The sequence below is a fragment of the Hyperoodon ampullatus genome (genome assembly GCF_949752795.1).
Source record: "Hyperoodon ampullatus genome assembly, chromosome: 11".
Taxonomy (NCBI): domain Eukaryota; kingdom Metazoa; phylum Chordata; class Mammalia; order Artiodactyla; family Ziphiidae; genus Hyperoodon; species Hyperoodon ampullatus.
The window spans coordinates 3387855-3402357 of NC_136924.1; positions in this window are offsets into that span (position 1 = coordinate 3387855).

The following is a 14503-nucleotide window of genomic DNA, read 5'->3' on the forward strand; positions in this document are numbered from 1 at the left end:
GTTCCAGAAAGAGACCTAAAAGGCAACTAGTCCAAATTGAAGCAGAATTACAATTACACCAGATAAATAGGGGACACAATACAACAGGTAGTCTAATGAAGAGTTGGTGGAGACTATGATAAAGGCATACAATACCAGAAAAGGGGGCAATTAGAAACACCAAGAAAATAGGAAGTCATGTCCATCGTTTTTAATTCAATGGCTAGATTTTGAGCAACTGATAAAATAAAATAAAATACACTGGACCTTGATGGTATCAAGGTATTTTTCTTCAAGTGGCCCAAGGACTGCTTAATAGGATCTGTAGAAAAGAAATCATAATCAGAGCATACTACCTGGCCTAGGATTAAATGATATTTACATAGCCATAGTATCGAAACTATATCTTGGGTTTTGTCATTTAGTGATGGACGTATGGATGTGACAGCTGGAGTTGGGGGGGGATGGGGGAAATGTGTTTATCTGGGCAAGAAGAAGTATAGCTACCAGTCTAGAAAGAAAAGGAAAGAAGAAAAAAAAAGCAGAAAATCCAGACAATGTCTAAACTGATAAATTAGCAAAAGTGTAGATCGACATTCAATAGAAACTAGTATGTTTTATAAAAGCAGCATAGCTTCCTTTGTTGCACATTCGTAAGCCAACCTCCCCCATGAACTCCACCCATCTCCTAAAGGGAGAAAAAGTCCATTAATTAAATGTAAGTTTCTTTCAGTTTAAAATAATTTCTTTCAGGTTAACTCCGTTTTTAAGGCAGCGGTTCTCTGCTGGGGGTGATTTGCCCCCCAAGGGACATTTGGCAATGTCTAGAGACATATTTGGTTGTACTTTAGTGGAGGTGCTACTGGCATCTAACGGGTAGAGGACAGGGATGCTGCTCTACAGTCTACAATACATGGGACAGCCCTCACCACAACAAAGAGTTATCCAGGCCAAAATGTCAATAAAGTCAAGTTGGAGAAACCCTGCTTTACGGGAGCTCTTCAGACTTTTACAGAAAAATGTTTATAGTTTCTCTGTTCCTTATTCTTATCATGGTATCTGGATGTAGAGAAAAGCTTCCATGGGCACAGGGAATGTTACAGATGGTCTGAATGTGGACCCATGGACTGGCCTCTGGGTCCTCACGGGCCTCTGAGGTTTGATCGAGTCGTAATGGCATATACTGATGAGGATGCTGCAGCAGCATCCAGTGACCTCCTAACCTGGCCCCTCAGCTCCTGTTGGTATGGATATTCTTAGGGCCATCACTAACTTCACACAACTAAAATGTTTCCTTAAAATTATACAGTCTGTCGTGAGTGCTCCTGTTTGGTGCACAGCTTTTTTCCACATGGTAATCTGAGGGACTTGAGATCTTCCCAATCTTATTATCACACCTGAAGAGGCCCGGCCCCTGCATTTGGCCCTTGGATTGGAAAAGAGAAGGTGGAGAAACACAGCTGTTTTTCTCCCACCTCAGTTCAGAAGGGACAGTGCATCACTTGCATTCACATTCCCCTGGTGAAAAGCCATCTTCTGGTCCCACCTAGATGCAGGGAAGGAGGATGGGGATAGAGGAGAGAATGACTGAGAAACGTGTTCCTGTCTGGGCAGCCACCTCCCAGTGTTTACTGAACTAAGGCAAGAGAGTGAACAAATTCTGGTGGGCATTGAGCTGAATCTGCCACAGCCACCCTCTCCACAACGTCTATAACCTGGTTCTTCCCCTCACAACAGTACCCTCATGACAGGCTTGCTAGCTCTCACTCTGTTAACTTCTATTTCCTTCTCTAGAATGATGTGAGAACTTCCAGATCTCTTTCATACCACATAAGAACAGGAAAATCACAGGGTGCATCTCTGGGCCTTGCTTTGCCTAAATACACCATATTCTTCCCCTGAAGCCATCTCATGTCAGCATAGGGCCCGTACAGGGCAATAAGCTAATTAAGTGGCTGTGCAGGTTCTGAACGTAAGCAGCCTGGCCCCAGAGCCTGTGCTAGTCTGCCTGCCTAGATTTCTAAAATAATAGGTAGTAAGGGAGTCCTTCCCTGATCATCAGGGAATATTTATAAAGCATCCACATGTTGCGAAAGAGCCTAGGGAACTATTACAAACTCCCCACTATGATACACAGCACTGTTTTTCTTTACCTCTGGATCGCTGATCTTAAATGTTATTATAGTCAAAACAACAGGCAAAATTATACAGTAAGCAAAACTTGTCTTCAGAAGTCCCTCACCCTACTCTCTACTTGAACAATGTACCTGTGCCTTCATGTCCAAGGAATCCCACCTCATTATTCTTACCCAATAATAGTGTTACTTAGACTGAACTGCTGTCTCCCCAAATCTACCATACTCTAACCGCGTTAAAAAGTACTTACACAGGACTTCCCTGGTGGTCCAGTGGTTAAGAATCTGTCTTCCAATGCAGGGGACGCAGGTTCGATCCCTGGTCGGGGAACTAAAATCCCACACGTCTCGGGGCAGCTAAGCCCCTGCGCTGCAACTACTGAGCAGGTGCACTCTGGAGACTGCATGCCACAACTAGAGAGAAGCCCGTGTGTTGCAACTAAGACCCGACGCAGCCAAATTAAATTAATTAAAATTTTTTTTAATTTTGGAAAAAAAAAAAGTACTTAAACAGACTTCGTAATTTTCACAGGGGCCTGAGCCTTCTTTGTAAGAAGCTATGTATTCTGATAAACTACTCCTGCTAATAGTGGCATCCGGCAGCCGAAAAACTAGTTACTTTAATGGTGGACATTTGAAAAGGATGGATTTTAATTATACAGATTTGTGTCCCTCAAATATCACTCATAAAAATCATCCATACCAATTCTGTGCATCAGTTTTACTCCTTTAAAAAAAAGCATGAATTTTAAAAATTGTAACAAGTCACCTTAAAATACTGTATCTACTGTACTATATGTCCTTATAGTTCCAGTTTAGTCTGGAATTTCCTAGTGAGAAAATGGCAACTGAATGAACAATAAATAATTATTTGCTTTACTCCAAGTAAAACATAGGATGTCAGTCAAAACACATGAAATGAAAAAAACTGAGGCCATCTTATTACAAACTGTATTTTCATCAAATCATAAAGTCAAAATAGACTGAGAAAGATCATAAAGGTCAAGACCTGTCACAAGGGGCAACTGCAAATAAACTATACAAGGCATTATAATGTGACAGTTAAAAGGACAGGTTCTGATGTCAAAGGTCAGGTTAAACCTCAAATTCAAATCCTTTTGGTAAGCTACACCACCTGCTGCTTAGCCTCCCTGTGACTCAGGTTTAGTTCAAATCCTGGCTCTGCGGCCTACTACTTAATCTCCCAGTGCTTGAGGTTTAAAAAAGGACAAGAAAATAGTCTGATTTGGGGGGGTCATTGTCAAGTACATATGTCAAGTACCTGATACACAGTTAGCAGTCAACACGTATAAGCTATTATTATTATTATTATTATTATTATGACCAACCACTCCTACTAAGATACCTTTCAGGAGCTATCAATCTCCCTCTGAATCTATCATGTTTTTAACAACCCTGAATCAAACAGTTTCTCCTTTTTATCTGAAAAGAGTCTTGAAGCTCAAAAAACATTTCCTCTTTTTTTTTTCAGGCTTTTGTGAATATGGAAGGTGGCGGGTAACTAGCTTATCGTTTGAAGATTCAAGACTCTTTTTTAGTCTTTTTATAGTACAATTCCCTTCCAAATATTACACAAAGGACAGCCTGCTCCATGGACTTAAACACTGCAAAGAGTTCACAAAGTATAACGAAATTTTGAGATTCATAAAAGAACAAACAGCTACTGGAGCAAAAAGCTTAGATAGGTTGATGCAGAAGTCTATTAGCCTGCTCACAAAATATTGAATTCTAACTTAAAGCACAGCGGATAGAGATTCCTCATGGTTTACAGTCACTCAGACCACTAAAAACATATAAAGGATATTTTTGGTAACTTTTTTCCTTAATAGCAGGAAAATGCTCTGTTTTTTCACAAGAATGAATGCACAGATTGCATGACAGGCGAGGGCAATTTCTTCAAAAGCAAATTCTGTAGAGAACAAAGCCTAAAGGCTCAGATTTTTCAGTAACACATATCCCTTAAAGCTTTACAAGTTCGAGGTATCTAGCATTCCTTGCGGTTTATAACATTAAGAAGTAACACAATTAAGCCTCATTTATATCAGAAAGCATTATGCCTGATTGAAAGAAAACTAAGCATCTAGAATTTTGATACTGATAAATTTAAAGGTTAACACCATAGATCAATGCAAAGGTCAAGTAGATATTAGAGTTCGTGATAAATACGCCAAAATATTTTTTAAAGATCTAAAGACAAAGAAATGTTTTTAAATAATTTGATGTTTGTTGATTTCTCCTATGTGTTAATATTGAAATATGCACTTTCATATACATTATGTAATCTCATTCCCCCAACAACCTTGTGGGATAAGGATTATTATCCTCCTTTTATAAATGAGAAAACTAAGGCCCAGTGATTTGCCTAAGGATACCTCCTTGTATAAAATGCAATCAGAAATCCAATTCAAATTTTCTAACCCCCAGATCAATGCTCTTGCTTTCACTGTACCATTGTCTCTTCCAAAACTCAAGTACTCTCAATTTTAGCTCTTATAAAGTGTGCCAATCTTTTTATCTGGGAGAGGTAACAGTTATGAGGGAAGAAGAAAAATTCTTCATAACGTTACCAAAAAAGACTCACTGTGCTTAATCTGACATGACTACCCAGTCCAATTTAAATGCTTTGGTTCATGCTGTCTATCCCTCGTAGAACACCTGCTTATCATCAGATATACAGCTTTCAGAAGACTTAAATGAAGAATCACAGGCTTCCCTGGTGGTGCAGTGGTTGAGAGTCCGCCTGCCGATGCAGGGGACGCGGGTTCGTGCCCCGGTCCGGGAGGATCCCACATGCCGCGGGGCCCGTGAGCCATGGCCGCTGAGCCTGCGCGTCTAGAGCCTGTGCTCCGCAACGGGAGAGGCCACAACAGTGAGAGGCCCGCGTACCGCAAAAAAAAAAAAAAAAAAAAAAATCACCTCCTCCAAGAAAGTTCCCCAGATTAAATGACCTGCTTCCCTCCTGCCAAGCCAACATCATTTCTTTGTCACCTCACTGCTTGTATCTAATTTGAACTACATTATCACATACTCCTCTTTGTTCTCCAGTCGTACATCGTCGGGAACTACATTTTTTCATTCGATGACTATTAAGCATTTGGAAAGTCAGTGGTCCTTGCTATCAGGGAGAGCTTACATTGTTTCCAATTTTAATAAAAGTAAGAATAACATAGGGTAGAAAAATTTGATGTTTCAGAACAAGAACTCCTTTCCTACAAGGTCTCTGAAGAAAGCTCTCTCCTTGCAAACTTGATAACATTTTTCAGGGAGGAAAAAATCCCTTCTATCATGTGTTCCAGATGAGACCTTCAACTTCATGCCTTTGAGAGGATATATGAGAGGGTGGGGACCAAGGTGGAAGGAAGATCTAAAACCTTTCAGGGATTTCCTGAAAGAAAATATTGACATGAAGTCTTCACACGTTAGTCCAGACACCTCTTCCTGTGTCCCAACCACAAGGAAACTATACTTCAATCTCCTTGCACGCAGGCACCTTCATTAATGAAGTATGTACAGACTTTTTAATTCAAGTTGCATTTATGTATTATTTGTAGCTCATATTCATAAGAATAAGATAGCACCTATGTCTTCTACTTTTAAATCACCCAATGCTCCAAAATCGCTATAAATGTGTTCAGCTTTGGATAACATAGATATTAAAATATAAAACTTCAAGTATTATTAGGATACGGATTTTCCAAAATAATATTAGAAAACTACATCTAAGTATCAATTCTTTATTTTGTCATTCATGCTTCAATTCAAGTAACATGCTCTTGGAGGATTATTTATAAACCAAGTTTAAATGTACTAAGGGCTCTCAGTAGTTAAATTATGCAATTAGTCCTTTAAAAAGAAAGATCTTTTTATAATGCAAATTTTGTTAATTTTACCACTTCTTCTTAAATCAAAACTAAAACATAATTTCATTACAAACAGTATGTGTACTTACTCCAAAGTATATTTTAAGGCTTTTCAATTCAAAAGAAACCTAAAAACTAGATATTGCCCAATTTATAGATGCCATAAATGTTTTGTAAGAAACATATTTGATTGCCTCTAAAATGTAATAATATTCTAACTGAAAAAAATGTAGCAGCACCTTTTCATAGATCACAGCTACAACAAATATTATGATTCAATGAAAGAGAAATAAACCATGACCATTTTTAATTAAACAGGCACTTCTAAGCACCTGTGTACAATGTATTGTAGCTCAAAGGGTTCAGATGGAATTTGACCACAACAACTTAAGCTCCATAATTAAAGACCTAAAAGGTAGTTCTTATGTTTCATCTATTCCCTTTCCCATTACTTTAAACAGGCATATTGTAGTCATTCTATACATAGTTACTATCAAAAAAGGGGTAACAAATATTTGAAATTCTCTGTACTTTTAATAGAGGACAAATTGCATGCCTTTACTCTTCCTTCCCCAACCTGTTTCATAAAACTAGCATGATCTTAATAGTTTCACTGCAAAACAGGTTCTATCTAGCAAGCACAGAAATTGATCCTAGTCTCTCAGCATGATCAAGTTTAGATGACACTTGATGGGATGGAAGGAGGAAACCTAACAAGCATTCCACCCATGTTCCTCCACAATCCTTGGAATCCTAAGGGAGGGACTAAAAAAAAAAAAAAAACACCTTTTAAATGATTATTTGAAAAGACCTAAAGTAGCACTAATTTGAGGTTAACTTTCAGGGGAAGTTAATTAAAAACGAATAACCCTACCATACACAGTGCATTCTAATACTACTTAGAAGTCATTTACGTCTTCCAGCATCAGAAAGGCAAAAACTTCATTAAATTATTTAAAGTAAACATGCGTATATCATCAGTTGGGTAAATTTCCCCATCTGTTTAAGTAGGAGCCCAAGTTACCTATTATTTCAGGCAGCATTTAGATAAAATGAAGTTAAGTATGTTCCCCAACTGCACGTCTCTCATAAAGAAGGGTGTTAAATGACTTTTGTGAATGGAAAATCTGCATATACTGTTGCTTCGCATCGGCCGGTCCTGAGCGGATGCCTCAAACGCACGCTCTTTGTGAAGCTCCTTGGAACCTGATTCCATTCTTGAGAAGGGGCTGAGAAACAAACATTACATTTAAAAGTAGAGCAAAGGCTTCGCCTTCCTCCTACGCTACAAGAAGGCCACAGGAACTGAGGTTTAGAAGAACACCACCATGGCCCTCGGCTCTGCAAGGGCGGGTGAGGTCTGCGATGCGCGGCACAGCCTCCTCTGGGGCTGTCACAGGAAAACGGGAGCCTCGCCTTAACGGCACCAAGTGACAAAGCGCCAGCTCTCCAGGGCGCCGGGGCTTCCGGCGAGACCCCGCCGTCCGCCCAGTCAAACTTCGGGAGGAGGCACACACTCAGGGCCAACAAAAAGCTCGTACCGGCCCCTGCCCCTGCCGCGGCTTTGGAAGGTTGCAGACGCATCTACCGTGGGCCCCAAAACACTCCATCCCCGCCAGCCTTTGGAATTTCCCACTTCAAAAGGGGACAAAGGAGCCAAAGAAAAACTCCCCGGCGCGGGGGCCCGGAGTGCCCGCCCGCCCCAGCTCAGAACGTGGGAGTCAGCGGGTGCAGTCGCCCGTGGGGGTGCGAACCCGCCGCCCCCCAACTCGGGGACCAGCTCGACACTCACCGGTGTGGAGCCCCCGGAGAGGCGGGGCGCAGGCGGCCGGTTCCTCTGGGGCCCTGCACGCGTCCAATCGAACCCCAACTTCTCTCGGCCGCTGTCGCCGGCGGCAGCTGGGGCGCGAGCCCAGACCAAGAGCGCTGCCTGGCCGCCACGGAGGCACTGCCCGTTCGGCCCGCTAGGAGGGCGGGAACTCCGGTCCTGCGGTCTGCCAGCCAGGGCGGGCCCCCACTTTCCCTCCGTCTGCGGGCTACCGGCGGCGGCTACCGCCCCGGCGAAAGCTAACGCTGCAGCCGTTCGGGCTGCCGCTACCACCACCGCCCGGCCGGGAACGCGTCGCGGCCTAATGCTGTCATCGGCCGAGCCGCCACCTCTTTGGGCATCCAGAGCCTCCGAGATCCTTCACATTCGAGGACCCGCCCCCGGACCCGCCCCCTACTAGCGGGCTCCGGTCGCACCCCCTTCCCGTCACGTGACGACGCGCGGAGGCGGCCTTGAAGAACCCTCCTCTGCCTGGCCGGAGACAGCCGGGCTGGAGCAACTGTCAACACCTTGTTCCGGCAGAGTCTGACCGCCGCCGAACCGCCTCTGCAGCCCCTGGGGCGGTCTCGGGAGGCGAAACTACCGCCGCCCGCCCCGCGCCTGTTGAGGCGAGGTCTTCGGGACCGGTCGTGCAGGGCCCTGCCTCATCTGAGGAGGCTGCACCGGAGAGCTCCCGGGTAGGGCTCAGGGGCCCCCGCCTCCCCAGCCTGGGGCTTGACTAAAGTTTTAGTCAAAGAAAGAAAAGCAGAAGGCATCGTGGTGTCTGGCTTGGAAAGCAGTAACTTCTGGTTCCTATTTCTAGTAGCACGTTAATTGTGGCATTTAATGTACTGGTTTCTTCATGAGAGCTTTTTATTTTTGAGGAGAGGATGGTGCATTTTCTTCACGCTGGGATGTCAATAGCCTAGAAATTTTATTTTGGTTCCTAGTCCTGTTCAGGATCCTTCGTGCCAGTTTTACAGTCATTAAGTTTTACAATGTGTTAGGTTGGTGGCAGTTTAAACAGCTACACAAGAATTGGACAGTTCGTTCCATTTTAAAAAATAAAGCCTAATTCTTGATTTTTTTTTCAGGTATCTTAACCTTGGACATAACCTTGTGCCTTCCTTTTTAACGGTAGTCCAAGGAACGCTCCCCCCAACCCTGTTATTGAGAGGAAGTGTAAAATGGGAGTGACCAAAAGAAAGATACTAACAATACAAAAACAAGGGAGGTAGAAAAGCAGAAAGGTCCTAATCAAATTCTGCTAGCAATGAAGGCACATGAAAAAGCTTTATATAATAACCAAACTCAGTTTGTAACTCATTTTTCCTTCTAACCCAGAACTAAGTTTTTTTCTGAAGTGATTGTCATCTCCTCATTACATTTTCTTAAAGGCAGCGAAAAGCATTCTGATCAGCTGGATACTTTGAACTGAATAAGCAATAGAGTTTGGCCTATATAATCCTTATGAACTAAGCTGTTTCATAGAAACTCTAAGAAATCATGGACTTTTAAGTCTTACCGTTATTTCATGTTACCCAAGAAAGAAAAGAAATACTGCCAATTAAACTATGCCATGCCACTGATTTTTTAAAGACACATCTTGAACTCAGAGATGTTAAAATATGAAAAACACTGAGTCTTAGAATCTATGAGATATTGTAATGAACTGGTGTTCCAGTGAGGAAAAGATTCTATAGGCTCTGTTCTGAAGTTTGAGAGATTGTACTTGTAGTTCAAATACATATGAAGGAAGTTTAGTATTCTGTGAATGACACAATTTCAGCAAAGCTAGTAATTTTGGAGTTTGTCAGCAGATTGAAGCCTGCCTTCTATTTTCTAGAGCAGGGGTTTTCAAACTGGCTTAAAAGTCAATTTTTTTTTAATGAGATAGGCTAGACTGGAATCAAAAATGAAAGATCAGAGTGCATATATAATAAGGGGAAGAATTCTTTGTGAAACTTCTGTTTCAGTTACGGGGGAGGGTGCCTATGTCCTGTGTTGTGATTTAAACTGTACTTCTTATTGTGAGTTGCAATCAAATAGACTTCAAAAAGAATGTTCCTAGAGCATAGATAACATGCAAAATATACCATCTGGGCTCCGTTTCTCTGGTGCTTTTCCTTTACTTTGGGAACTAAGACTAAAGATTAGACGTAGATGAATTGCCTTGCCTAATCCTCTAATGCCTCAACCCCACTTTCTTATACTGTCTGACGAAAACAAATGGTCATTTATTGAAGTGGAAAGCACTGTACTGGAATCAAGGAGGCCTAGGTTATAGACTTAGCTAACTAGATATGTGGCTAGATAAATTACTCTCTGCATTTCAAGTTCTAATAAAAGTAGGAAGTTGACTGCATGCTCTTTAAGGAATGATGCTCAGTCTTTTTTCCCAGGGGATGATGTTCACATTTGAAACAAGTAGCCACGGTGTACCCAGGATTATGCAAATTCTTTTCAAACTAGCTATAACTCCTTTCAGACACACACACACACACACACACAATCAGAATGCAAGTAAGTGAAAGTGAAGATATTATAGGAAGACAAATGTAAGTATATTGCAGAATCAAACTTGGGTGTCCTCGCTGGCACACAGTAAAGCCACTCATTAACACCAAGTTGTGGTGAAGGAACGTACAGAGTTTACTGCAAGACGCCCAATACGAGACCAAGCAAAGAGAAGGAGGAGCTCATGCTGAAAAGACCCAAGTATATCTTTCACAATGGCTTTCAGGGAAGGGTTTTAAAGGCAAGGTGAGGGAGAGGGTCTCAGGGTGCCTGATCAGCTTGTGGACATCCTTCTGATTGGTTGGTGGTGAGGTAACAGGGCGGTATGTTGGGAGTCAACACATCATCCTTTTGGTTCCAACCAGTCTGGGGTCTGTGTGCTGGTGGTCAGCAGTTAACTTCTTCCACCTGGTACACGCTTTAGTTTCTGCAAAACAACTTAAGGATATGGCTCAGGATATTATCTATAGCCCTTGAGGAGGAACTAAAGGCCCTTGACTTTGTTTTATGGCTAAACAATTATTATTTTGTTCTGCTTGACTCTTTTCCTTTGTTTCTGCATTTTCTCACTTCTCTGATTAGATTTGCTCTTTGGAACTTGGGGAAGGCCTAGGAGGCAAAAGCTTTTCTATAAACAAGAGTGGGGGAAGGGACTCGGGGGTCTGTCCCTGGGAAGGCCCCACAGGGCTCTGCTGGGTTTCAACTATATCTTTAATAATATTCTGTATTTTAACTGTTGCTAGTAATAGTTACCTTTCATGAATAACTAATGATTTTAACATACCTCACCACTGATTGCAGCAAAATGGCATATCAATACACTACAGTTGAAAAATATATGCTTTTCAGATCCTTTCAAATCTGGTATTCTATGATTCCAGGAAATAATCATTCAGTCTAGCATTTTCAATGTAATCACAACATAAGCAGAAATTGTAATATGTGATCTTGCACTGTAACTGAAAAATATTCAATAGCTTCCATTTGTTATGTGAAGAGAGGCCCTGCAAGTTTGCTACTCTTAAATGATTTTAAGAATAGCATTTTAAACTAAAACTTTTTATTATAACTATCCAATTTAAACTCCAGTGAAAATTCATCTCGTTGCCTGGTGTTTAATTAATTATACATTTCTAAGAATGAAAAGTTCTTTTTTCCAAATCAGTTTAAGCACTGACAGGCGTGATAATCTTTCCCACAGACAACTCTGACCTAGAATGTAAGAAATTTGGCTTAAGGGTTTTTTGGGTTTTGTTTTTTGTTTTTTTTCCTTTAGCCTTCCGTTTAGACATTTACGTTGCCAAAGATTACTGATGAGGATTTTAGGTTAAAATCCTCATTTGTTCTAAGAAGACTGAGATTGAGAGCAACCTCAAACATAAATAAGGTATTTAACATAATTTTGAAGACGATGGTAGATTGTTTTATTATTCTTGGTCATACGACTTGCTCTAGCCAATAGTTTGTGAGCAGATGTGACCCATGCTAACATCTTTAAGTTTTAGTGCAACATTCAGGGCAATCTGTTAGTCTTGTGCTGCCTGCCATGAGAAAAGCATGTTCCAAATAGGGTCTCACAATAAGAAAATATGTGGAGCAGACCTGAAACTGACTTTACCCTGGAGCAGTACTGCAGCAACTGACCTGCAGCTACGAACACGAAACAAGAGCAAAACATAAATATTTGTTGTTTTAAATCACAGAGATTTTTGAAATTGTTATATAGTATAACCCGGCAGATCACCTAAAGTGAATATGAGCCAGCAGATAAGTGGTTCAAAGACTAAATGCACTATAGAACAGTATTCAAACTTCTATTTATTAAAACAAAATAATACACATCTATAAAACAGTCAACCAGATATTTGATAAACATTCAACTAAAATTTATATTAAAAGAAACTCTTTATAAAATCTACAGATTTGCTTGCAAAATATTTGCATATTGATTTTAAGCATTTTTGTTTACTATTATTTATCTTAACCAAATATCCCTCCAGGAAAATTTGGATAATAAACTTTAAAGAAGAATATAAGCTTTGTTTCTGGCAATCTCATGGACTAGGTACCTCAGTCAGTGATCACACTGAAAACAAATAAATACCTGGAAAAATATTTTTTAACCTTATTAAATATATTGATTAACTAGCAATAAAGTAAGAAATTATTAAGTCAAGAAAATTAAGTGAAGACAGAAACATAGAGAGTTGAGCAGATCCTAAAGCCAGCCTTTACCCCATGGGCATTTGCCAAACCCAGTTAACATGAAGTTTTCGTGGTCTTATAAGAGACAAAACCCATGACCTGCCCTACACAGAGTGTGGCGTGGGGGGAGAAAGCTTTGGTTCCAAGGATTATTCATTCAGAATAAAGATGTTAGAAATAAACTTGCCCCTTGCTAGCATACACACCCATCCCCAAGTCTACAAAGAAAATTTACTGTCTTACATGTTAGCACCTATGATCAAGGGAAAAGCAAAATAATATCTCAGAATTTGGACTCAATCCAGCTCTCACACAAAAACGTAACTTGAATTCATACTATCTGGGTGATCCCAAACCGCCTTAAGCTGGTAAGTTAATTAAGAATAATTTTGAATTATTGTGCTCTCAGACACCTGGCAGAAGCAAATGCCAATCCTCTCTGAAGGAACCCATCTTCATCTTAAGCCTTAAAGAATGATTATAAATAAAATTCTGAGGAAAATTAGCAGCTCACATTTTAAAGAATAACAAGCACAGAAGAAAAACACCATTAGTGAGAAACAGTAGAAATATAGGACAGCAGAAACAGATTAAAAAGGGCTTCAGATACTGAAATTACCAGCCACAGACTATAAAATATATAAAATATGAATAAAGGAATAAAAAACAAGCTTGAAAATATGTAAAGAAAACAAGAATGACTGAAGATATTTGAAAAAATTGAACTTAATGAATTAAAAAAAATAAATTATTAAAATTTAAAATTCAGTGGGCAAGTTTAATAGTCTATTTGACACAGCAGAAATACAATCTAGTGAACTGGGAGATAGAGATGAAAAAATTATCCCAAATGCAATAGAAAAAGAAAAATAAATGAAAAATATAAAAGAGACTTTAAGTGACATGGAAGACATTGTGAGAAGATCTAAAATAATTCTAATTATAGCTCCAGAAGAATAGGAAAGAGAAAATGGGCCAGAGGCAATATTTGACAAGATAGTGGATGAGAACTTTACAGAACTTATGAAAGACTCCAATCCACAGACTTAGGAAGTCTCTCAAATCCCAAGCAAGTTAAAGAATAATAAATCCACAGTTAGATACATTATAGTGAAAGTCTAGAAAAACAAAAACAAAAGAGAAAACCTTAAAAGTAGCAGAGGAAAAAAACCACAGATTATCCTCAAAAGTGATAAGTGATTTTCATCAGTAACAATAGAAACCAAAAGACAATGGAATAATATATTCAATGGGCTAAAAGAAAATGACTGTCAGCCTAGAATTCAATACCCAGTGAAAAGATCTTTCAAGAATGAGGCAAAAATAAAGGCATCTTCAGGCAAGGGCAGAGTTCCCTGCTAATAGATTCTCACTAACAAAGTCCAAAGAAATTTCTTTCTTCAGACAAAAATAAAATGATTCTAAATCGGAGGTCTGAGGGCTGAGATTAAAGGAAAAACATTGAAAGTGGCAAATATTTACATAAATCTAAAAACTGTTGGGTTTCCCTGGTGGCGCAGTGGTTAAGAGTCCGCCTGCCGATGCAGGGAACATGGGTTCGTGCCCCGGTCCGGGAAGATCCCACATGCCGTGGAGCAGCTAGGCCCGTGAGCCATGGCCGCTGAGCCTGCGCGTCCGGAGCCTGTGCTCCGCAACGGGAGAGGTCACAACAGTGAGAGGCCCGCGTACTGCAAAAAATAAAAAATAATAAAAAATAATAAATTAATTAAAAAAATAAAAACTATTGACTATGCAAAACAATAAGAATTGTTAAAATTATTTCTATATATATATATATATATATATATATATTTTTTTTTTTTTTGGCGGTACGCTGGCCTCTCACTGTTGTGGCCTCTCCCGTTGCGTAGCACAGGCTCCGGACGCACAGGCTCAGCGGCCATGGCTCACGGGCCCAGCCACTCTGCGGCATGTGGGATCTTCCCGGACCAGGGCACCAACCCGTGTCCCCTGCATCG